The 23,728-nt window shown below is 46.0% G+C and overlaps 2 long non-coding RNA genes and 1 pseudogene across 2 annotated transcripts; 1 reads left to right on the top strand and 2 right to left on the bottom strand.

The window, feature by feature from the left end:
• Window positions 1-49: 49 nt before the first annotated feature.
• On the top strand, window positions 50-22,970 carry LOC144930005 (uncharacterized). The gene is made up of 3 exons (XR_013635126.1): window positions 50-469; window positions 815-1,342; window positions 22,604-22,970. It is a non-coding gene; the product is annotated as an uncharacterized LOC144930005 (long non-coding RNA).
• Window positions 2,948-4,591, bottom strand: LOC140904848 (olfactory receptor 6F1-like; annotated as a pseudogene).
• LOC140904860 (uncharacterized) lies at window positions 11,031-15,302 on the bottom strand. Its single transcript, XR_012156663.2, has 3 exons — window positions 15,224-15,302; window positions 13,196-13,248; window positions 11,031-11,385 (listed from the first exon to the last, which is right to left on the bottom strand). It is a non-coding gene; the product is annotated as an uncharacterized LOC140904860 (long non-coding RNA).
• Window positions 22,971-23,728: the final 758 nt, after the last annotated feature.

The raw sequence follows: 23,728 nt of genomic DNA, 5'->3' as shown, positions 1-23,728 counted from the left end.
AAGAGAAGAGAAGAGAAGAGAAGAGAAGAGAAGAGAAGAGGTGAGAGCTCCAGGGAGGGGATGGGGGTGCAGAGGGATGGAGGGATGCTGGACGGGGGGATCTCCAGACAGACAGACAGAGGGATGCGGGCCGAGGGAGGTCACTTACCCAGCAGAAGCAGAAGGAGAGTTCGTGCCATCCTGAGCTGGTTGCTCTGGGGTGGGAGCTTGGTTCTCAGCTCAGCGACCGGCCCCATCTGGGTGCAGGGAGGGGGACGGGCCCTTCCCCTCTGATGGAGGCAGAGGAAGTCACAGCCTTAGGCGCAGTCACCGCTCAGCTCAGAGGGCCATTGCACTGTAACTGCAGTCCTCTTACTTTAAAGTGTAATGTGTATCCCTCTTTTGTATATATATAGAGCTCATGTTGAAGGAGATTTTTGTCCACCCACTCTGTTCCTGTGAGACACTGGGGCAAATTCTCCAAAGTCAAGTGAGTTACACCAGATGTGAATTTGGTTCAATGTCCCTTTGTAACATCAGTACCCAAGCTTGTATCCCAACTTGATAATCACTCCATAGGAAGGATAAATAAGTCTTTAATTTAAATACTCAGATCCTCAAACCATGAGCCTGGGATTTATATTGCATATTAGACAAAAAGCGCACAATAAAAATCATATCGTATGAGGTGATCAGGTCCCTCATTCACATTAATTGCTGTGTTTCTGTGTCTTGCTATCACTGTACACTGAGTTGAGTACGTTGTGAAATCAGTAACTTGAATTATTCTTTTATCCTTGTGAACCATCAAATGATATTTCCTGAATTGTTTCAGGTGGTCCGATGGTCCAGTGAAGCACAATCTAGAAATTCCATTTGAAACATCCATGATTGCCAAGAGAAACCAAAGCTACCAGTAAAATTCTATTCAAGTATCAGGGGAAATGAAGGTGTATTAACTGTATGGAGATCACAGTTAACAAAAATTCTCTCTCTCTGTGTCCCCAGACACATCTATCTATCTAATCTAATTTATCGTACTATCTAGGTATTCCAACAATAAATATATTCAGACTAATCAAGTGCATAGTGTCTCACAAAAGTAGAATTCACAGAATAAACTAAATTGGTTGAGAATGATTTGGGGACATAATCTTCCTTGTACATATCACTTTCATAACCTTTAACATTTTGAAACAGCCTCCACCAGGCCCAAAGTGATAGCTATCCACAAAAGCACCACATTTCGGTGGCATTTCATGATTCTAACACCTGTGAGTGCATGGAAACGTTAGAATTTACACTCACGAAACTCAATGGGCTCAAGATTCAATGGAAACATGGACACTGCTTATGTGAATCAGTGAGTGACCACTTACAATGATCTTTATGTGAATATTAGGTAAATCAGATGGCACAAAATCTTAACCAGTTCCATGTTATTTTATGAAGCGATATTAATTGTACATAGCAGATCCTTATGTTTTAAGTACATTTGGTAGACTGGATGCTAATCTACTGTAAATTGGCAGTTGAAGGTCTGGCCCAAGACAGCAGGCAAGCCTCAAAGGGTTTGAATGTTGGGTTAAGATAAAATTCTGGACAATGTAAGGTGAAATCCTGGCCCCACTGAAATTAAGTTCTGTCGTTGACGTCAGTGTGGCTAGGATCTTCTTATGATTTTTAATGTCTGCCTCACAATATTTGTTGTTTTTCTTCAAATCTCAACTGCTTGAATCAACAGATCAGCTTTCATATTTTCTTTTACATAATCATTATCCCTCTCTCTTCGGTAGTTCTTTTCATCCATAGATCACAAAGCACTATATAAAGGAGGTGAGAATCATTATCCCCATTTTACAGATGTGGAAACTGAGGCACAGAGAGAAGCCATTTGTTAGGGGGCTTATTCCTTCACCCACTTACTTCCCTGGTCCTTCTCACATGAACAGAGAGCAACAATACCCGAAGTCCAAAGGTGCAAACAATTCAATGTTTATTGGGGTGAAGTTCCAGCAAGCATGATTCCAGTTTCCTTCCTTAGTGTCCCTCTTCCCAGCTCTGATACCACAGAGCCTTACACCTGTCTCCCTCTTCCATTCCTGCCGTTAGCCAAACATGATTCCAATTTCCCCATCCACAGTTCCCATTTCCCCCTGCCCACACACCCAACCACCCACTCACTTCCTGATTGACTGCAGACTATACAGCCCCCTAACACCATTACCTGTCCAAAGTCATCCACCAAGCCAATGGCAGAGCCAGGAATAGAACTAAGAAAAGGAGGACTTGTGGCACCTTAGAGACTAACCAATTTATTTGAGCATAAGCTTTCATGAGCTACAGCTCACTTCATTCTCCTAGTTGCAGTCCAGTCCTCTTTCCACCAGGGCACACTCATGGTTACAGAGAAAAGCATAAAAACATGAAGTGCACCCTACAGACTCAAAAACCAGACAGCAAATCAAAAGAACCCAACATTTATTATTTAAAGCCAATCTCATGATTTCTAACGACGTCTCCTCTCCTTGCTGAGATGCTCGCAGCAAGGGTAAGGGGGTATCAGGGAGTGGGGGGGTGGGGATCCCCCTCCACTCCCACTGTGATTTTAAAGGTGAATCAGGACTAAGATTCTGGATTCAGTTTTGACATCATCAAAATTTTGTAAGCTATTCTCACATATTTTCAGTCCAAACTGGCAGAATCTGTGTGAATTCAATCTTTCCAAAATTTTGGAATGCCCGTGTACTAAAAACAAAGAAAAAAAGAAGCCTACAAAAATACCCATCTGGGTTTTTACCCAGTCTGGAACTGGAACCGGAACTTTATTCTGAATCCCCTTCAAAATCCACTGGGGTCTTGATTTGAGGTTCCTGTGGGTTTATCTTACCTTGGTTTGGAAGGGTTAAATTTTTATCAGTAAATGTCGGGAAATGCCAGTTTTGCCACGCAGAACGTCAACCGCCCAAAAAAAAAAAAGGTCCAAAAAACCAGTTGTCGTTAAATAATTATTCTTTGACCCACCTTGTTGTCTGACACGCCACAGTAATTTCCCACAAGTGTGAAAATACAAATAGACAATTTTTTTTAAAAAAATGCTCACAAATAAACCTTGATATTCTCTGTCAAAATTATAAAAAATAAAAATTGAATTCTGCCAAGCCTGTCGATATCTCTATCCTCTCCACAGGCCAGGCTTTAATAGAAATAAATAATTGGCACATGTGCAATTTGTTTCATTTTAAATTAAATACAAAGTAAGAGGATAACAATGCATAAGGGCTGGATTTTGAAAGGTATTTAGGTGCTTAGTGGGGTTTTAAAAAGTATCTAGGCCCTTAAAACTCATAGAAAATCCCATTAGGCACCTAAATACATTTAACAATCTGGCTGTAAATGTTCAAGGATGTGAGACACTAAGGACCAGATTGTTAAAGGTATTTAGTCAACTAACTCACACTGATTTCCATTGGAGTTGGGCAGCTAATTATCTTTAGACTTCTGGCCCTCAGGGATTGTTGTTGTTTTTTCAATACCCTATCAACTTTGGTATATCTTCCATGTGCAGACTCATTTTTCTTTCACCACATTTTCTGTGACAGCCAATGACCTCCAGCACATTTTGAAAAACATCGCTTCCCTGAATACATGTTTCAGGGCTTCTTTTACCTCTGGGTTCCTCAGTGTGTAGATGAAAGGGTTCAACAGGGGTGTGACAATAGTATTCAAGACGGTGACTATTTTGGTCAATTCCAATGAGTTCTGCATGGAAGGGTTGACATGTAGGAAAATGGTCGAACCGTACCAGATAATCACAACTGTGAGATGGGAAAAGCAAGTTAAAAAGGCCCTTCTCCATTCCTTATCTGATGGGATTGTCAGTACAGTGGAGATGATGTAAAGGTAGGAGAGAGGTGTCATGACACAGGAGCCCAGGATGACGATGAAGGAGATGATAAAGGCCACCAGATCAATAAGGTAGGTATCTGTGCAGGAAAGAACTATCCACGGTGCTAGGTCCCCAGAGAAGTGATTGATGACACTAGGGTACAGAAGGACAACCTGGTGATCAGAAATGCTGGGACACAAATAGCCAGGAAACCACACAACCAAGAGCCAACAGCCAGCTGAGCAGTCAAGGTGCTGTTCAGGATGGAGCTGTAGAGCAAAGGATAGCATATAGCCAAATAGCAATCGTAGACCATGGCAGCCAAGAGAAAATCTCTGTGCATCCTAGGGAGAAAACAAAATACACCCGTAGGACACAGCTGACGAAGAAGATGGATTTGCTTTGGGACACAAGGTTGGCAAGCGTCTTTGGGATACAAGCTGTGGTCTGCCATACCTGCGGGAAGGAGAAATTTCAGAGAAGGAAATACATTGGGGTGCAAAGGTGACGGCTGGTTGCCACTAGGACTATGATCGCCACATTTCCTGTGACAAGGAAGAGCACAAAGAGCGAGATCTGCAAATATTGGGTCGCAGGGAATCCCAGGAGAGTAAATTCCTTCACACTGGTGTGATAGCCCTTTTCCAGTGTGGTCAGCTGTTTTACCTGCCAAAACAAATGAAGACATGAAATTAAACTGATTAAACACAACTGTGGCTTTGTGGGTTACAGATGATTTTGATGCACAGAAAGAGCAGATAATTAAAAGAGGCAGGAAATAATGGTTTAAGGCTGAAAATATCCTATTGCTATTACATTTCTGGAGCCTTCCTGCTCACAGGGTGAATTTAAGCTTGTCCTAAATTTTCCTGTGGAAACTTTTTTTCCAGTGGAACGTGGCTTTTGGACCAAAAAGAAACTTTCAGGATAGAAATTCCATTTTCAGGTGTTCCTTGAAAAACACAATTTTTAGTTTTTGTCAATGAAACATGTTTTTTCCACGGTCAGCATCCAAAGCCCAAGATTGATTTTATTTTAATTGATATTTTTGTTGTTTTAAATTGAAAATTTTCAAATACAAAGTTGTTTTCGGGGTGTGTGTGGGGGGTGGGGGTTGTCCTTTTGACAAAACCCTGAAAAATTTCAACAGAAAAAACAACATTTTTCCTGTAAATTCTTCAGGATTCAGGAGCCAAATCATTTTCAAATGAGACCTATGGGTGTTAGGCATTCAGCACAATCTGTGATTCCTTTAGAATTGAACAAAACCCCATCGTCTCTTTTGAAAATCCCTGCTAAATAGGGTGAGCTTTTCAAAAGTTCTCAGTATAGGCCTATTTCTGCTCCCGAGGAAGGAAGTCAATAGGATTTTTGTCATTGAGTCAGTGGGAGCAGACTTAGGTCAATACTGAACACGTGAGATTTGTACCTGTCAATTTCCTTCCTACAATGCAAGAGGACCTTTAATTCTTTTTATGCAGAAAGTCTCAGGTTCTAAGCCTGCTGAAGTCCCAAGTTGGAGTGGGGATGTTATACAAAAAGAAAAGGAGGACTTGTGGCACCTTAGAGACTAACCAATTTATTTGAGCATGAGCTTTCGTGAGCTACAGACTAAAGCTGTACATGAGCTTTCGTGAACTACAGACACGGCTGTTACTCTGAAACCTGATGTTATACAAAGTTGCAGTTCAGAGGACAGCTACTCAATTTTGGAGCATAAATAATCATTTACATCTATAAACCAGCATTCATTTTGGGTGGTTGAAAATGAGTCAGTTGCAACCTCCTTTGACCAATTGAGACTGAGGTGTGCAAGGTCATGCAATGTGCCAATTACAGCAAAGCTCAGGGCCAGAGAGGACCAAAGAACAAAAGGAAGCAATTTTCCTAAAAAAAAAAATAATCAAAAAATGCATCCCTTTTTTATCAGAATTTTAAATTCTGATGAAGAATTTCATCAAAACTGTGAATTTCAAACATTTTTGACCAGCTGTGCCAGGAGTCTGCAATTCTTCTCCCCGTTTAGTCATTCGAACATACTTCTCGACCAGAACCGTTAATAGAACCCAGGAGCCCTGATTCTCAGCCCCCGCTCTGCTCCAACCACGATCCTAACTCCCCTCAAAGAATGGGAATAGAACCCAAGTGTACTGATTCCTGGTCCTTTGATACAACAGCTATTCTACGCATCGCTAATAGAGCTCAGCACAGAATCCAGGTACCCTCACTCCCACACAACAGACCGCAAGCCCCACAAATACAGCAAAACTGAAATATGCCGAGTTTCTAAAACACCTTCAGAAAAAAATATCAGGTTCCTACTGCTGGCCAAAAGTTTCCTTCACAGATGGATTAATGCTGAGGTCTCAAATTTGAGGCATTCAGAATTAGAAGCCACTTTTGAAAAAGTTGTCCCTACCTTGAAATCTATCAATGACTTTTACAGTGAATGTTCTGAATTTTTGTTTGACTGTTTGTTTTGGGTGTTCTGATTTTTCATTTTTCATAACCTAAATTTAGTCCCCCTCCCTATTTGGATTTGAATTTGCAAAGGATCCGAAAGGAGTTATGAAATGTAATGGAGTTGGGTGTCTAACTCCCTCAGACACCTTTGAAAATCCCAGCCTTAAATATTTTGTATCAAAGTCTAATCAACACGGGCAATCAACAATTATATTTTCTCCCTCTTCAATATAAACCATTTATTTTGTTATGACTAATATCCTATGAATAGCATCTAATGCCCTGATTCTACAAACAGTTAATAGATAAATAAACTTGCATATATAGACATATATAAAATAAAAATGCCTAAATTTACTCACATGAATGATTCCTTTGAAGTCAAGGGTTCCACTCACATGAGTAAAGTGAGGAAAATAAGTAAAATTTTTAAACATTTTAAACAATGGAACTTACTGCAACTCATCATTCAGCAAATCTTCTTACTGGGCAAACCTTCAGCTGGTGTGAATTATCAATAGACAGGGCTGATGAGAGCGGGAAGGGTGTGGAACAATTGTACTGAGGTCCTGAGCTCAGTGCCCCCGCAAAACTATCTAACTATAGGGTGAAAGGGGAGGGGGAAAACATAATTTACTGGGCCTCCAAATTTCTCTCAGCAGACCTCTCAATGGAGCTATGACTATTTAGACCAACTGAGGATCTGGCTCTTTGTATTCAGTCTCCACTGATGGAAAGAGCTGAACCTCGCAAAATTTCTGGAACAGTTAAAACACCTGATTGACAAAATCCACTTGCCTGCCCTTTATCACGATGAAAATGATGAAAACAGCCGTGATATTCTATTTTCTCCATAAAAAGAAGGACTCATCTCAGCTGAATGGTAGAGTTAATCTTTTCAAGACTTTCCTTGTACCAACGAGACCTTATTGGCTTGCAGGGAACTGTATGCCTTTCACAGTAAATTATGTTAAAATATGGAATTCCTTTAAAAAAATACCTCGTTTGTCAGGTAGTGAACTGTAAGCACTCAGAACCAAGTTGGACACTAAGATGACGATTGATTAGATAGATAGGATAGGATTAAAGTTCAAAATGATCTGGACAAACTGGAGAAATGGTCTGAAGTAAATAGGATTAAATTCCATGAAAACAAATGCAAAGTACTTCACTTAGGAAGAAACAATCAGTTGCACATATACACAATGGGAAATGACTGCCCAGGGAGGAGTACTGTGGAAAGGGATCTTGGGGCCATAGTGGGTCACAAGCTAAACATGAGTCAATAGTGTAACACTGTTTCAAAACAAAGAGCAAATATCATTCTGGGATGTATTAACAGGAGTGTTGTAAGCAAGACACAAGAAGTAATTCTTCTGCTCTATTCTGCGCTGATTAGGCCTCAACTGGCATATTGTGTCCAGTTCTGGGCACCACATTTCAGGAAAGATGTGGACAAATTGGAGAAAGTCCAGAGAAGAACAACAAAAATGATTAAAGGTCTAGAAAACATGACCTATGAGGGAAGACTGGGGGGAGGGGGAGAGGGAAAGGGCTTGTTTAGTCTGGAGACGAGAAGACTGAGCGGGGGACATGATAACAGTTTTCAAGTACATGAAAGGTTGTTACAAGGAGGAGGGAGGTAAATTGTTCTCATTAACCTGTGAAGATAGAACAAGAAGTAACGGGCTTAAATTGCAACAAGGGCAGTTTAGGTTGGACATTAGGAAAAAACTTCTGAATTGTCAGGGTAGTAAAGCACTGGAATAAATTGTCTAGGGAAGTTGTGGAATCTCTATCTTTGGAGATTTTTAAGAGCAGGTTAGACAAACACTGTCAGGGACGGTCTAGATAATACCCTTTTAACAAAGTTAAAATAATTTTCTAACCTCAGATCAAGTTCGGTGGTTGCTTCAGATATTGATGTCTAAGGGAATTGCTTGTGTGACTTGTGGTTAGCCAGTGGGGTAAAAGCAAAGTCTTTTCTGTCTGGCTGGTTTGCTTTGCCCTGGTGTGCACAGAAACCCCAGCCTTGGGCTGTAACTGCCCTGCTTGAAGCTATTTGATCTGAATGGGCACTCTCCATTGGGTCCCGCCAGAACCAGCATCGTTACACTGATAAGGGACTCAATTAATAAAGAAATAAAGTAATATAATTTGTGGTGGTTCAATACAAGACAGGACACGGCTTTAGGCAAGCAAGCAGGCTGGTCTGCTGATGGGATTACCCCTGTCAGCTTTTCCACCTCTTTTATTTCTCTCCCCCCTGCGCATCACATACCCCAACCGACCACAAAAGGCATCAACAAAGGAAATAATATGACTTTGATTAATATTCCTATTTACTAGCCTCTATCTACTACAATCTTTATTCTCAGGCCTTGAGCTTCGGCCGAGGAAGCTTCCCACGGCTGATGTCCTTATTTTGACTTCCCAGATGGTCCATGTTTTCATGGTCCATGTCCTTGGACAGAACAGAGCAATGTGTGCATTGCTCCTACACAACAGTCAGGGTGTGCCCTGACTGTTTCCAGGTGCATGAACGCTACATGAACCCTTCATCCCCCCTTTTGTTATTATTATGCTCGGCCATCTCATGGTAGCCATCAATTTGCTTTTGTAAGTGATTCAACTCCCGGACAGACAAGGACATAACTCGGGGAGCCTACCAGGGCGGATCTCTGCAAAGCCTTAGCAAGGAGGGAATACATTGTATACAGCAGCAGCAAAATATAAGCCCAACAATTACAAACACAGCATAACCGAAAAGTTGTCGCAGCCATCCTAGAGAGGGCAGCCATCCTGTAAGCCAATTCCAAAAGCCCTCAAACCCCAGATCTTGGCGTATGTGTGCTGTAAGATTGGCCAATTCGGCCAGTCTAGTTTCTATGGAGCGACTATTATCAGTTAAATTAAAGCAACACATGTGCTGAAACGTGGAGCAGCCTAGATGGTGTTTCAGGAGCAAAAAATCAATGGCTGCTCTGTTATCCAAAATTGCATCCCTTAATTCATGTTGCTCTGTGTTAAGTAGGGCAATTGCCTGGGATGTTGTATTAATTGCCTTTGCCGCAAAGCATGCCAGGTTATTTAAAGTTCTGGCTGTATAAATGGCAAGCGCGGGGACCCCAACAATAGAGGCCGCTAAAGCAGTATACTCAGCACGACTGAAAAGCTCAACATCTGCAATACAATCATCTGAAAGGGGTACACTTCTTCTACTACGTTTTTGACCAGCAAAAGGCAATATAAGTGTCATTCTACTAAGACAGCAAAGGGTGCCATCACTTAAATTTGCAGGAATATAATTAAAGGTGCGTGAACCGCAGGTAAAAAACCATCCTGATGGTAGGATGATATGGCCATAATTGTATGAAACATTTACGGCGTGGGAACAATTTAAAAAGGGTTGAGAAACTTGCCGACAGCCCAAGGGCACCCTTGTACTAGTGCAGTTAACCACACGTGCACAGGTGACATTGTTGGCCCCGGCCGGGTACGGTGTGTGGAGGGATATGGCCGTGTGAGACAAAGTATAATTGGCCGGGCCCCAATTAGCCATACCAGAGTATTGGGAAGAGAGATTCGCGTAAGCAGCAAGCATCGTCTCATTCCCTATTTCTTCAGGGTGATGACATACTGGAATAAGGCATGTACCCAACAATTCTCCAGCTGCTACAGAATTAGATAAACAAAAGTGGGTAACATTTGCTATTGAAGCCAATCTTTCCCATAGGTTATATGTCATTCGGGCTCGTAACGGAGAAAGCGCTCCCGAGCCAACCCCTACAGGAAATAGCAGGCACAAAAGGCATACAATCAATACAGAATTAGCAGTAATTTGGGCAAGAATTGCCACAAACAAAGTCTCAGGAGTCTCTGGCTGTTGGTTTGCTGCCAGCCGTCGTTGAGCCACGGGGACCAATGCTTTTACTGCTCCCCATGTCACGGGCTGGCTTGGGACACTACGCCTCTTCCGTTTCCGTCCCGCCGTTGTCGACCCAGGAGGCACCGCTCCCTCCTCCAGGGTCAGCTGAAACTCCGGTATGGGGTTCGATAGTCCCTGGTGCCATGCCATGCTGCTTCAGTGCCGGTCGCACACATCGGGCCGGAACCCACAACGGTCCTGCAGGGAGAGACACAGCAGCATATCCCCGACCCCAAGTGATTAGAGGTACTGGGCCCAGCCATTGCGGATCAGGCAGCTGACGGTAATAGACACGTGGTCTTTCCAGCACCTCGGATTTATGAAAATGCCGATCTGTGGGGGTCTGCTGATCTGCGTTTAGCGTTAAGTTATTTAAAGTGAACAAAAGGATATGCAATTGTTGCTGAATGTCTCCCAAGGTTCGGAGACGCAGCTCCCCTTGTTTTAATTGTTTGTCAAGCAAGGTTTTTAGTGTGCGATTTGCACGTTCAACAATGGCTTGGCCCGTGGAGTTGTAAGGGATCCCGTGTGTGAGACGGACGTCCCATTGGACACAAAAGGCGGAAAGGGCTGTGGAGCAGTAGGCTGGGGCATTATCTGTTTTTATTTGGCTCGGGCGGCCCATAACAGAAAAACAGGCTAGCAGATGGTGAATAACTTTAGGAGTGGCTTCCCCACGCTGTGGGGTTGCCCAGAGGAATTCCGAATAGGTATCAATGGAGACATGTAAAAACGAATAGGGGCGGAATTGTGGCACATGAGTGACATCCATTTGCCACAGCTGATTTGCTGCGGTACCTCGGGGGTTAACGGCATAAGAAAAGGTAGGAGCAGCAGCAGCACAGTGGGGGCAGGAACGAACAATGGAACCTGCATGATCAGCAGGAATGTGAAACTGCCGGGCCAAAACAGAGGCAGACTGATGAAAAAAGGCATGGCTTTCAATGGGGTCAGAAAAAAGGGAATTTACCTGACCACGCAACGTGCGATCGGCGCGTGCATTGCCCTCAGTGAGTGGCCCAGGCAGAGGGGTATGACTGCGAATATGAGCAACAAAGTACGGGAAATTACGAGTGGTGATGAGATACTGTAAAGACAAAAACAGGCGAAGGAGGTCTGCATCGACCTGAGGGGTAATGAGGGCTAGGGGTAAATGATCAATTACTTGAGAAACATAATGGGTGTCCACAATCAAATTAAAGGGACAATCAACAAAAAGTTGAAAGGCCAAAACAACAGCAGCCAATTCTGAGCGCTGCACAGAATGCTGAGGCAGCGTAAAGCGAGAATGCCAACGAGGGGGGTCACCTAATTGATAGATGACAACACCGCGACGTGGAGAGCCATCAGTAAAAAGAGTGACGGCTGAAACAATGGGTTGAGAGCGACTAAGACGATGGACAACCAGGGGCACCTGTTGGGTAATTACCAATTGGGGATCTTTAGGGGGATTATAAGAGATCTCTCCCATATAATCACAAAGAGCAACCTGCCAGGCCAAGGAGGTGTGGCACAAAGAGTCAAATTCAGTACGGGACAAGGGGAGCACAATGGCAACTAAATCAGTGCCAGTAAGTTGCATTGCACGGTGGCGGGCTTTACGAACAAGATCAGATAGGGCATCTAAATACGGGTAAATATTTTGAGGGGGGGTGGATGAAAGGTATAGCCATTCTATAATAGAGACGGCTGTGTCTGTACGGGGTACAAACAGAGCCGCAGTTGGCGTATGAGGGGTGGCAAGAAGAACCAACCGTAAGGGACGGACCTCAGGGAGTCTGTCCACAAACTGTTGACTCAATGCTGCATTGATCTGTCGAATGCAGGCAGTATGCTTTTCAGTGATGGCAATAACCGCACCCGGTGCCCGGGCTCCACGCAGGAGCTCGAACAACGGCTGCAGCATTGAAGTGGGGAGACGAAAGTAGGGCCGAATCCAATTTAAATGGCCCAAAACTTGTTGTAATTTAACAAGGGTTAGGGGTTGAGGTAGAATTAATTCCGGACGAACCGGAGCAGCATAGGTTTGTAAAACCTTATGTCCGAAGTAGTGATAGGGATAAGAGCGTTGGATTTTTTCTGGTGCCACTAATAGGCCATTTTGGCCGAGAATCTCGGACAGAGATTCAAGTTGTTCTGCCGTAACCTGAGGACCACTAAGCAAAATGTCATCCATATAATGGTAGACCTTTAGTGTGGGGTACCGGGCACGAAAAGGGGCAAGGGCCCGATCCACAAAGAGCTGACACAAGGTCGGACTATTTTGCATTCCCTGGGGCAAGACTTTCCATTGATACCTATGAGAGGGTCGCTGATTATTATATTGTGGCACCGTAAACGCAAATTTTTCGCGGTCTTGTGGGCAAAGGGGAATAGTGAAAAAACAATCCTTTAAATCTAACACACAAAGCTGATCGGTTTGAGGAATTAAATTCGGGTTCGGTAAGCCAAATTGCAAGGGGCCCATAGGTTGGATGCGTTTATTTATTTCCCTTGGATCATGTAACAGCCGCCAAGCACCCGACTTTTTCTTAATAACGAGCACCGGGGTGTCCAGGGACTAGTGGAGCTCTCCAAGCGCTGTGCTTGCAAATGCTGCTGCACCAGTGAATGAAGCGCTTTTAGCTTCTCTAGAGGGACGGGCCACTGGTCAATCCATACGGGCTCTAAGGATTGCCACACCAAGAGTAATGCTGAAGGCATGGTGGGTGCGGGAGGGTTTTGGGCCATTAGATATTAATATCGAGGGTGGTGTCCAGCTTTGTAAGCAAGTCACGGCCCCAAATATTGAGGTGGACAGGGAGCACAAAAGGACGGATTGTAGCAAGGGCACGGCCTCCCGGTTTAGAGACCGTGACCCAAGACAAACTTTGGCGTCCGGGTTTACTACCCCCAATCCCCCACAACTCCTTAGAAGGAACTGTTGGCCAACTGACCGGCCACTCCGGATCACGAATCACCGTAACGTCAGCTCCAGTGTCCACCAGCCCTGTAAAGGGAACATCATTTAGAGAAGTGTTAACTGAGGTTTCGAGGGGCGGACCGACATTGTTAGAGCAACAAGTGGAGAGGACGTGCTGTGAGATGGCGACTGAGCCAGCGTCGATCCAAAGCCGCCTCCGCCCCGGTCTCGATCCTCCGCAGCTGGCACCTGATAGGGGACTAAAATCAATTGTGCAATTGACCGTCCACATGGGAGCGACTGTGGAAGATGAGTCCACACCTGAACCTTAATAATGCCTGTGTAGTCAGCATCAATGACCCCTGGAATGACAAAAAAGCCCTGTTTCCCAGCATGTGAGCGAGGGAGAACAAGACCTACAAAGCCGGCAGGGAGAGGTCCCGTCACCTGTGTAGGTATGGCGCAAACCTCCCCTGGCAGCCGAAAGTCAGTGTCCTCCTGCATGATCAAATCAAGCCCTGCACTTCCAGCAGTCGCCGCCCTCATAGAGTCTATGGATTTTAAGGCAGAGGAGCGGTTGTCTGAGTGGGAAACACCCCCGTTTGGCCCTGGGTTCGGGGGGGGACCCGTCGCGCGGTTTCCCGACCCGCTACGACACTGATTAGCCCAGTGATAACCTTTCCCACACTTGGGGCACTTCTTGGAGGGTCGGGCTGGTGCCTTAGCTGAGCGGCACTCCCGCTGAAAATGACCCTCCTTACCACAGCGGTAACAGCGCTTCCCCTCCTTCCCGGTTTTTCTCAGGGCGGCAGCCAGAACTCCAGCCTTATGGGCTTGTGTGCCGATGTTCTGGCATGCCCGCAGCATGTCTGAGAGCTCTAAAATACCAGAGGCTTGCGCTGCCTGGAGAGCACGGCGGCAATCCTCGTTTGCATTTTCAACTGCCAATTTTAACAGGAGCTCGTGAGCTGCCTCAGTGTTATCCACCTGTCGGAGAATAGCCTCATGCAATCTGTTGGTAAAATCCAAAAAGGACTCTGAGGCACCCTGACGGATACTGACAAAGCTTTTGGTAGGCTTGCCTGAATCCGGGACCTTCTTGAAAGCATGCTGGGCACAGGTGGAAATAATGGGGAAGACGGCCTGAGGGAGTTGAGACTGCATCTCAATAGTAGCAAACGGGCCCTCCCCTGCCAAATGTTCATAAATGATACCGTGCTCTCTATGTACCTGAGCTTGGCGTTCTGCCATCTGCCGATACTCACTAAGCCAAATAACATACTGACTGGGTGATAACATCATGCGCAGCAGCGTTTTCCAATCCTCAGGGATTAGGGAGTACCCAGTACCTATCCCCTCAATGAGACCACGCACAAAGGTGCTAGTCAGGCCAAACTCACAAATTGCTTTCTTTACCTCTCTAACCACCAACTATGGCAAAGTGGTCCAGGTGCCCACGGGGTTGCCCTGGTCATCATTCTGCCAGGTCACCGGGCAAACTGAGACCAGATCAGCCAGCTCCTCCGCTGTAAGATCTGAGCGAGTCTTCGCTGCATGGACCATTCGTTGCACCAGCGAAAGCCCCTGAGCAGACACGGATGACCCTCCAGGGGGCCCCACGGGGGGAGGGTGATCACACACCAGCTCCGGTGGGGAAGGCCAGGGAGGCGGTGGTAATAGAGGCCCTGGGGGCGAAGCAGGGGGAGGGATGGTTGCAGGAGCAGACGGGGGTGGCGAGATCACCAGCCTCGCGAGGGAGGGTCTGTCCGAGGCGACACGCTGTATCGCGTCGCGGCAGAGGTGCCAGGCATGTAAAGCCTGCACGGGCGCCCGAGGCTCCTCGTGCAATGTCTGGCCCAACCGCTCCCAGTCCGCTAAGTTAAGGGTTCCAGCTTCAGGGTACCATGGGCACTGGGCACTCACCTCCTGTAGCAGGAGAGTGAGCTCTCTAGTGGGACAGTCATGCTGAGCCTTACGCAACAAATACTGTAGCTCACAGCGGTGTTGCACTTACAAAGCAGAGAGGGAACTTCCCATACTTACCACAATGAAAAATACTCACCGGGATCCGCGAAGCGGATGAGTGACGCGTCTGAAACCCTTGCCAGGCGAGGTGAGTGCTGAGGGCCCCACGTTTGGGTGCCAGTTGTGGCGGTTCAATACAAAACAGGACACGGCTTTAGGCAAGCAAGCAGGCTGGTCTGCTGATGGGATCACCCCTGTCAGCTTTTCCACCTCTTTTATTTCTCTCCCCCCTGCGCATCACATACCCCAACCGACCGCAAAAGGCATCAACAAAGAAAATAATATGACTTTAATTAATATTCCTATTTACTAGCCTCTATCTACTACAATCTTTATTCTCAGGCCTTGAGCTTCGGCTGAGGAAGCTTCCCACGGCTGATGTCCTTATTTTGACTTCCCAGATGGTCCATGTTTTCATGGTCCATGTCCTTGGATAGAACAGAGCAATGTGTGCATTGCTCCTACACAACAGTCAGGGTGTGCCCTGACTGTTTCCAGGTGCATGAACGCTACATGAACCCTTCACCTCACCACCACAGATTTTCATTGATGTATTCAGGGAAGTTAAACGACCACATGAGAGAGAGGTGAGGGCTCTTGAAGCTCACATGTGTGGGTCATCCCAGGTGTGAACATCTTTAACATGGGAGTGTTTCATACACAATAAATGTTGCTGTAATCTAGTGGTAAACCAGACAGGCATGCTGCCCTACTGCTTCATTTCTGTCCAAGCATACCGCCAGTGACTGAACAAAGTGAATTTTGAAGTGACTGAGAGCAAGGTGATGAATGTTTCATATTATTAGGGACTAGATGCAAGATCATTTGGATTCTAGTAGCTATTGAGGCCCGGGAAAGAGTCAAAGCTAGGGTCAGTAGCATTCTTCATTCTCCTAGAAGACCGAGAATAAAACTGTAATTAATCATACTGCTTTTTTAAAATGTGGTGGCCGTAGCTAATGGCCCCAGTAAACAAGCAATTTAATAAAAGTATCTGCTGCTACAATTTGTGCATGTGTTAATTTACAGTGCTGGCAACAGTGGACCGGAAAGGCTGGCTGCTAGAAAAAACAGAACCGAATAGAAAGCAGTCATGTCTTTCTGGCACTGAATCAACTTTCTCCGGGCAACAGGGAGGGTTTCAGACACAGCTGAGCGAAAATGTTTTTGAAGAGTTTGCAAACATTTTATCAAAATAAAAATGGCACTTCCCACAATTATCTGAGTCGATCATAGTTTCATCCATTTAATGGCTCAGAAGGAAAACACTCAATTTAACATTATTTTAAGCATGATTCTAAGATATGAAGACCTCTAGTCCACATAAATAAACATCATCCCTCAAAATATGGCCTCATTCTTCCATTAGTTTCCAACTGATATTCATATAAGTGAATGAAATGAAATGGATCAAGTATGCAAATGGACCTTTCCCAAATAGCACCATGGAGCGAGTGGTTTGTAAATGAGGATGTAACATAAAATGAGCCCATTGCATATAAATCTATATACATGGCAGGTATATAGGGTTTGGGGTTTTTTTTGTATATAAGAATACACAACTTCCCAAACCCCTCGTCCAGAGGCGTAGCTAGACAAATATCTGAGCAGAACCATCACATCAAATATGACTGCATGTACTTGCAATTATCTGGAGTGACTGTGACACAAAAAAACTGGATGTAAAATAAGCTAGGCAGCTAATAAATTTGGCTCAGTGATTCTTTCCTTCAGAAAGGTCCCCAGCTATTTTTAAAGAGAAAAGGAGTACTTGTGGCACCTTAGAGACTAACCAATTTATTTGAGCATGAGCTTTCGTGAGCTACAGCTCACTTCATCGGATCTATTTTTAAGTATTCAGCATAAATTTTCAAAAGTGCCTAAGTTGCATGAAAAAACAGGAAGAGATTTAAAGTGTCCTGAAATTCTCTAGGCCTGCTAGCTCTTTTCCTAAAGTCTTTTCCTCTATCTGTCTATCCCTCTGTTATTTGTTTGGGCAACCCTCCTGCTTAAAAAAATTTGGCCATCCAATTAGGGAATGGAAGCTAGGCCATATGATTTAGATCACCACTCACATAAACCAACTACTGAATTCCAATTACCCAATACAGGAAGGAATATTTCTTCAAACAGTTCGAGAAGAAAACCACACCAGTTCCAAGGGGCTTGTTAAAAATTTTCAGCAAACAATTTTAAACAATGAACAATTCTAGGAAAATTCTCATTGATTCACAGACCATTCACAAGCAGGAAAAGAGACCGAAAAGTTTGCTCGTAAGAGGGTTCATACAGCTCTGCACTCAGATGGGCACGTTGCTTTTGGATAAAGAGTGAAATTCAAAGGGGATTCTGGAAGAAGAGTTTGTGTGAGGCACAGAGACCATCTTGAGGCATATTGACGGTCTGTTGTGTCCCCCGAGTTTCTGGGAGTCACGCAGCAGACTCCGGACAAACTGAGCACAGAGGCAGACTCACTGAGCAAATGAGTTGGAGTAGTGGGTGCCTGTGCCTCACTGGTAACACTTCAGCTGTTACCAGCCTTCCATGCTTTGGGGTTGCATTAAGATATAAAATGACAAGGGGATTTGTAACCCTTCTGCCCGTCACAGTTGGCAGCAACAAGGGCCGGGTTCAATATCTAGGGGATCCATTCCAATAACACAATGCAAACCGGCTCGAGCCCCCACCCAGTGACCTGGGACAAATATATACCACCCCCGCTGGGCGCCTCCAAGAGGCAATACTTCCCCTCTCGCAAGCACATAGTCTGTGTGTAGCAAAAAGCCTTTTAATAACAGAGAGAAACAATGTGGCATTATGTTGGGGAAACACCACCAACAGGATTCATAACACAACCCATGAGCAAAAGCAACCCCACCCCAAGCAAATTGGGGCATGCCCTTTCCCTTTGGTTCTTGAGTCCAGCAACCCCAAATCACCCAAAGTCCCAAAAGTCCAATGACCCAAAAGTCTCTGTCCCTGGTCAGGGCAGCCCCAGAGTTCGAAAGTTGATCTGCAGAGCTTTACCTCCTAACCTGGGTGGAGATGGGGGGCAGAAGAGAGGTAAGGGGCACCTTACATGATCTGAAGCTGACCGCCCCACATCTCCATAGGCCTTCACTCCGCTCTGCCAGCCGCCCCTCAAACTGCTTCGCTCCGCTCCGCTCCCCACAAGCAACTCCCGCCATCCCACAAACTGCTCCACCGGCCGGTCCCCAAACTGCTCCAAGTCCCACAAGCAGCTTCCACCGTCCTATGAATTGCTCCACCAGCCTGTCCTGTCCTGCTGCGCTATAGAGGCAGACTTGACCACTGGATTGGCCTCTGGAGGGACCCTGGGCAGCTCTAGAAATGGGCCAATGGCACCAAATTCAACAACCTGTAAGTCCTCTGTGAATTCCCTGGGCTTTGGGTCCCTGGCGTCTGAGATAGCGAGTTCAGGCCGACGCACCAGTCAGTGCTATGTACTCTGTGTATTAGTGCTGGGTGGAAGCAAGTGTTGTCTGCTGGGAGACTGGCCAAAGCTTTCAGATCTGTCTGGCTTTAGTGGGGCCATCTGCGTTAAAGACGCCTGATAGTCACAAATGCTGAGTGCCTGGGGCTGCCGTGAGAACTGGGGTGCAGTAGAGATGGCCCAGACGACATCCCAAGAGGAATTTCAGTGGGATGTGGGTGGGATCAAATAACCAAACCCCAGTTGATCCGATAGCAGGGTTTGACCCTGGACCATCAGCGCTGAAAGAACGGCAGAGTAGGTCACGCTGGCGGGGGAGTGGCACTACACGTCCAGGAAAGCATAGAGTAAATTAGAGTAAAAATCTTAAACAAATGCAGCTGTATCCTAGCATCTCTCAGAATAGAAATTCCACACTTGAAGAATAGGAATCTAGCAGCAGGAATATACTACTGACCAGGATGGGGACTGTGAAATTTAGGGAGATTAGAGAGGCTACAAAAGCATAAAACCCAATAATAATGGGGGTTTTCAACTATCCCCATATTGTCTGGGAACATGTCCCCTCTGGATGGGATGCAGAGAAGTGATTTTTAGACACCATCAATGACGGCTTGTTGGAGCAGCTAATCCTGGCACCCACAAGGGAAGGGGCAATTCTTGATTTAGGCCTAAGCGGAGCACAGGGTCCGGTCCAAGTGGGGAATGTAGCTGAACTGCTCGGTAATAGTGACCATAATGTAATTAAATTTAACATTTAACAGCTCACTTCATCGGATACATTCAGTGGAAAATAAGAGTGAGTAAATTTATATACACACACAACATGAAAAATGAGTGTTTAACACGCATACTGTAAGGAGAGTGATCACTTAAGATGAGCTATTACCAGCAGGGGAGTGGGGTGAGGGGAGAGAGAGAAAACCTTTTGAAGTGATAATCAAGGTGGGCCATTTCCAGCCCATTTCCAGGAGTTTACAAGAGCATCTGAGGAACAGTGGTGGGGGGGGGGAGGGGGAGAAATAGTTTTAAACAACCATTTTTTCATGTTCTGTGTATATATAAATTTACTCACTGTTATTTTCCACTGAATGCATCTGATGAAGTGAGCTGTAGCTCACGAAAGCTTATGCTCAACTAAATTGGTTAGTCTCTAAGGTGCCACAAGTCCTCCTTTTCTCCTTGCGAATACAGACTAACACGGCTGCTACTCTGAAACCTGTCACAATTAAATGAATAGGCAGCAGGTCTGACAAAAACAAAAGGAAAAAGAAAAGGAGTACTTGTGGCACCTTAGAGACGAACCAATTTATTTGAGCATGAGCTTTCGTGAGCTACAGCTCACTTCATCGGATGCATACTGTGGAAACTGCAGAAGACATTATATACACACAGAGACCATGAAACAATAAATCCTCCCACCCCACTCTCCTGCTGGTAATAGCTTATCTAAAGTGATCATCAAGTTGGGCCATTTCCAGCACAAATCCAGGTTTTCTCACCCTCCGCCCCTCCACACACAAACTCACTCTCTTGCTGGTAATAGCCCATCCAAAGTGACCACTCTCCTCACAATGTGCATGATAATCAAGGTGGGCCATTTCCAGCACAAATCCAGGTTTTCTCAACCCCCCCCCCCCCAGCCCCATACACACACAAACTCACTCTCCTGCTGGCAATAGCTCATCCAAACTGACCACTCTCCTTACAATGTGCATGATAATCAAGGTGGGTCATTTCCAGCATAAATCCAAGTTTAACCAGAACGTCGGGGGGGTGGGGGGGGAGAAAAAAACAAGGGGAAATAGGCTACCTTGCATAATGACTTAGCCACTCCCAGTCTCTATTTAAGCCTAAATTAATAGTATCCAATTTGCAAATGAATTCCAATTCAGCAGTTTCTCGCTGGAGTCTGGATTTGAAGTTTTTTTGTTGTAAGATAGCGACCTTCATGTCTGTGATTGCGTGACCAGAGAGATTGAAGTGTTCTCTGACTGGTTTATGAATGTTATAATTCTTGACATCTGATTTGTGTCCATTTATTCTTTTACGTAGAGACTGTCCAGTTTGACCAATGCACATGGCAGAGGGGCTTTGCTGGCACATGATGGAATATATCACATTGGTGGATGTACAGGTGAACTAGCCTCTGATAGTGTGGCTGATGTTATTAGGAAGTATTTCTTCACACAACACACAGTCAACCTGTGGAGCTTGTTGCCAGGGGATGTTGTGAAGGCCAATAGTATAACTCTGTTCAAACAAGAAGTAGATCAGTTCACAGAGGATAGCTCGACCAGTTCCTATCAGCCAGGGTGGTCAGGGATGCAACCCCATGTTCTGAGTGTCCATAAACATCTGACTGCCAGAAGCTGGGTGTGAATGGGATGGATCACTCGATACTGACCCTGTTCTGTTCATTCCCTCGGAAGCACCTACCGCTGGCCAGTATCGGAGGACAGGACACTGGGCTAGATGGGCCATTGGTCTGACCCATGTGGCCAGTCTTAGGTACTTACAACTAAAAGAGCCCTTTGCGGTTGATGGGAAGCTGGAAAATGTGCCCAGAGGAGGCTTAGAAAACAAGTCAGTTGATGACCCGTTGTTTGATCCCAGTCAGATATTTTCACATATTCCAGCAAGGATGCCCTGATGTCGGCAGCAGTCTGTCTTTGTGATTGCCTCATGAGCCCATCTGTTAGTCAGGTTTGGGGTCTGTCCACACCACAGCTGGCACCATGCCATTGCAGAGAAACTAAATGAATTCTTTGCAGCAGTCTTCACGGCTGAGCGTGTGAGGGAGATTCCCAAAGCTGAGCCGTCCTTTTTAGGTGACAAATCTGAGGAACTGTCCCAGATGGAGGTGTCATTAGAGGAGGTTTTGGAACAAATTGAGAAACTAAACAGTAACAAGTCACCAGGACCAGGAACTCAAATGTGAAATTGCAGGACTACTCACTGTAGTCTGTAACCTATCATTTAAATCCGTTTCTGTACCCGATGACTGGAGGATAGCTAATGTGACGCCAATTTACCGGAACTGGGTAAACAGGCATCTCAGTGGGGTGTTAACCCTGAAATCTGCCACCCTGTGGGCGCCCACCCCAGCAGAAGGCTCTGGGTGCATCATTGCCATCTCCTCAGAGAGCTCATCTGGGGTGATGCTGGTGGGGGAGCCACCCACAGCCAACTGCTCAGGTGGCTGTGAGCTGGGTTCTCCCTTCTCTGGGACAGATCTCACCCCGAGCCAGAGGCTGGTGGCCTGAGGGCAGGGAGATCTCGGCCTGCCCAAAGAATTTTGCTGGGCCTTCTCCTAGTGGATCACATGTCTACTGTGAGTAGCCAGGATGGGACCATGGGGAAGGATTTGCTTGTGGACCTGGATCCCACCCTGTTCCCAGGTGGGAAGCGCTGGCCTCCAGCTCTGACGGGAAGCTCTGTGTGAGTGGCTGGGGTCACCCCATGGCCGCTGGGTTTGTGCTGCTGGCATTTCACTCCAGCCGCCCCCTGCAATACAGCTTGTCCTGACAGGCCTCTGGCCTGAGAGCTGATGTAAACTGTCCAGGGAGCCATGGACCCAGCTCTTCTGTGCAGCATTACTCCTGCTCCTCGCCACGCTGAGAGTCACCTGGAACCTGCGCCCAGGGCAGTTTGGGTGGGTTGGGCCTGCAGGGGCCCATCCAGACCCAGCTGGGTGTGTGGGGGGGGAGAGTAGGAACTGGGTTAATACCCACCCAGCATAAATGCTCCATGGAGGTCAGTTGATCTTCGAACCTTTCCTGGCCTTGCTACCCCACTGCCCCCTTTCTAGCTGGGGCCTGTGGCAGGTGCAGGAAGGGGAATTGTGAGGGGCTGTGAGTGCAGCAGCTCCCTGCACTGTGCGAGAGCATCTCTCCCTGCCTGTGACTGATGGGAAATGTCCAACTCCTACCTGACACCAGCTTCCTGGCTTCTGTCTTGCAGGTTTCCGATAGGAGGAGGAGGAGACTGCGCGTATCTGAACGATGTGAATGGGGTCAGCAGCTGGCGATGCAGCAGTGAGAGACCCTGGATCTGCACCAAACCTGATGCATTTACACAGGCACAGGAGGCTGCCGTGGTAGGGGGCTCGTAAGGAGAGTACTGTGGAATTAGTCCCGGAAAAGCCGGACTGATCTCTTGACAAGATCACATCTGAGCAACTCTAGAATATTGGGGAATGCTCTGCTCATCACTGGGCAGAGCACTGTGGACTTAGGTGAAAACCAGAGATGCTATTTGCACATCTTGTCCCCCCACCCGTGCCGTCTCTTTTTCCGCCAGTGGAACGGCTCAAATCCAGCCTTTCTAACCTACCTCAACTGGACCTGGAACTCTGCCTAACTGAGCCAAGGCACCAGCCTCAGCTTTCGCTGCCCTGACATTCCCCCACAGAAGCTTTTTACTCTAGAAAATTATGTATGGAATCTTTGAAAAATATTCATCATTCCCATTCGGTGGTCTGGCATAGATCTATGGGGGGATGTTCTACATTCCCGCGCCGCTGCCCCCCCCCGCCCCCCCCGCCCAGGAACTTTTTAACAAAGTTTTTTTTAATGGGTCAGTTTTGGGGGTCTTTTGAAAACCCAATTGATTTTGAAGTTTGCAGGTTTACACCACCAGTTGCTTTTTTTTGCTGTTGCCAGATATTGCTTTGGATAAAAGCATGAATGTTTTAAACTGGTTTAAATTTTCCATTTTTAGTTTTAAGAGCGCTGTACCTGCCAAGGGAGTAGACCCCCTGTTACACTCCTCGTGGGACACCTAGGGCCTGGAACGTAGGAGCAAGAGGAGAAATGTCTGTTCTCTCCCTTCCTGGAGCCCAGTGGGTTTGAAAAGGGCAGGGAGGGGGTAGGTGTGACACGGACAGACCAGGTGGCAGGTCATGCCAAAGTCCCCATGTCTGCTATAGATGCTTCTGTTACCTTTTGAAACTTTGTAGCTTCGTTGTGTATGTATGTTCACCCGCTTTAGCCTTGTAAATAAATCTTATTTCCTTTTTAATAAATTGTCATATAATAAGACTGGCTACATGCGCGGTCTTTGGTGTGACATCTAAGGTGCAGTTCA

Source organism: Lepidochelys kempii, unplaced genomic scaffold (genome assembly GCF_965140285.1).
Source record: "Lepidochelys kempii isolate rLepKem1 unplaced genomic scaffold, rLepKem1.hap1 scaffold_134, whole genome shotgun sequence".
NCBI lineage: Eukaryota > Metazoa > Chordata > Testudines > Cheloniidae > Lepidochelys > Lepidochelys kempii.
The sequence above is the reverse complement of the archived record's forward strand: the minus strand, read 5'-3'. Positions and strand labels throughout refer to the sequence as shown.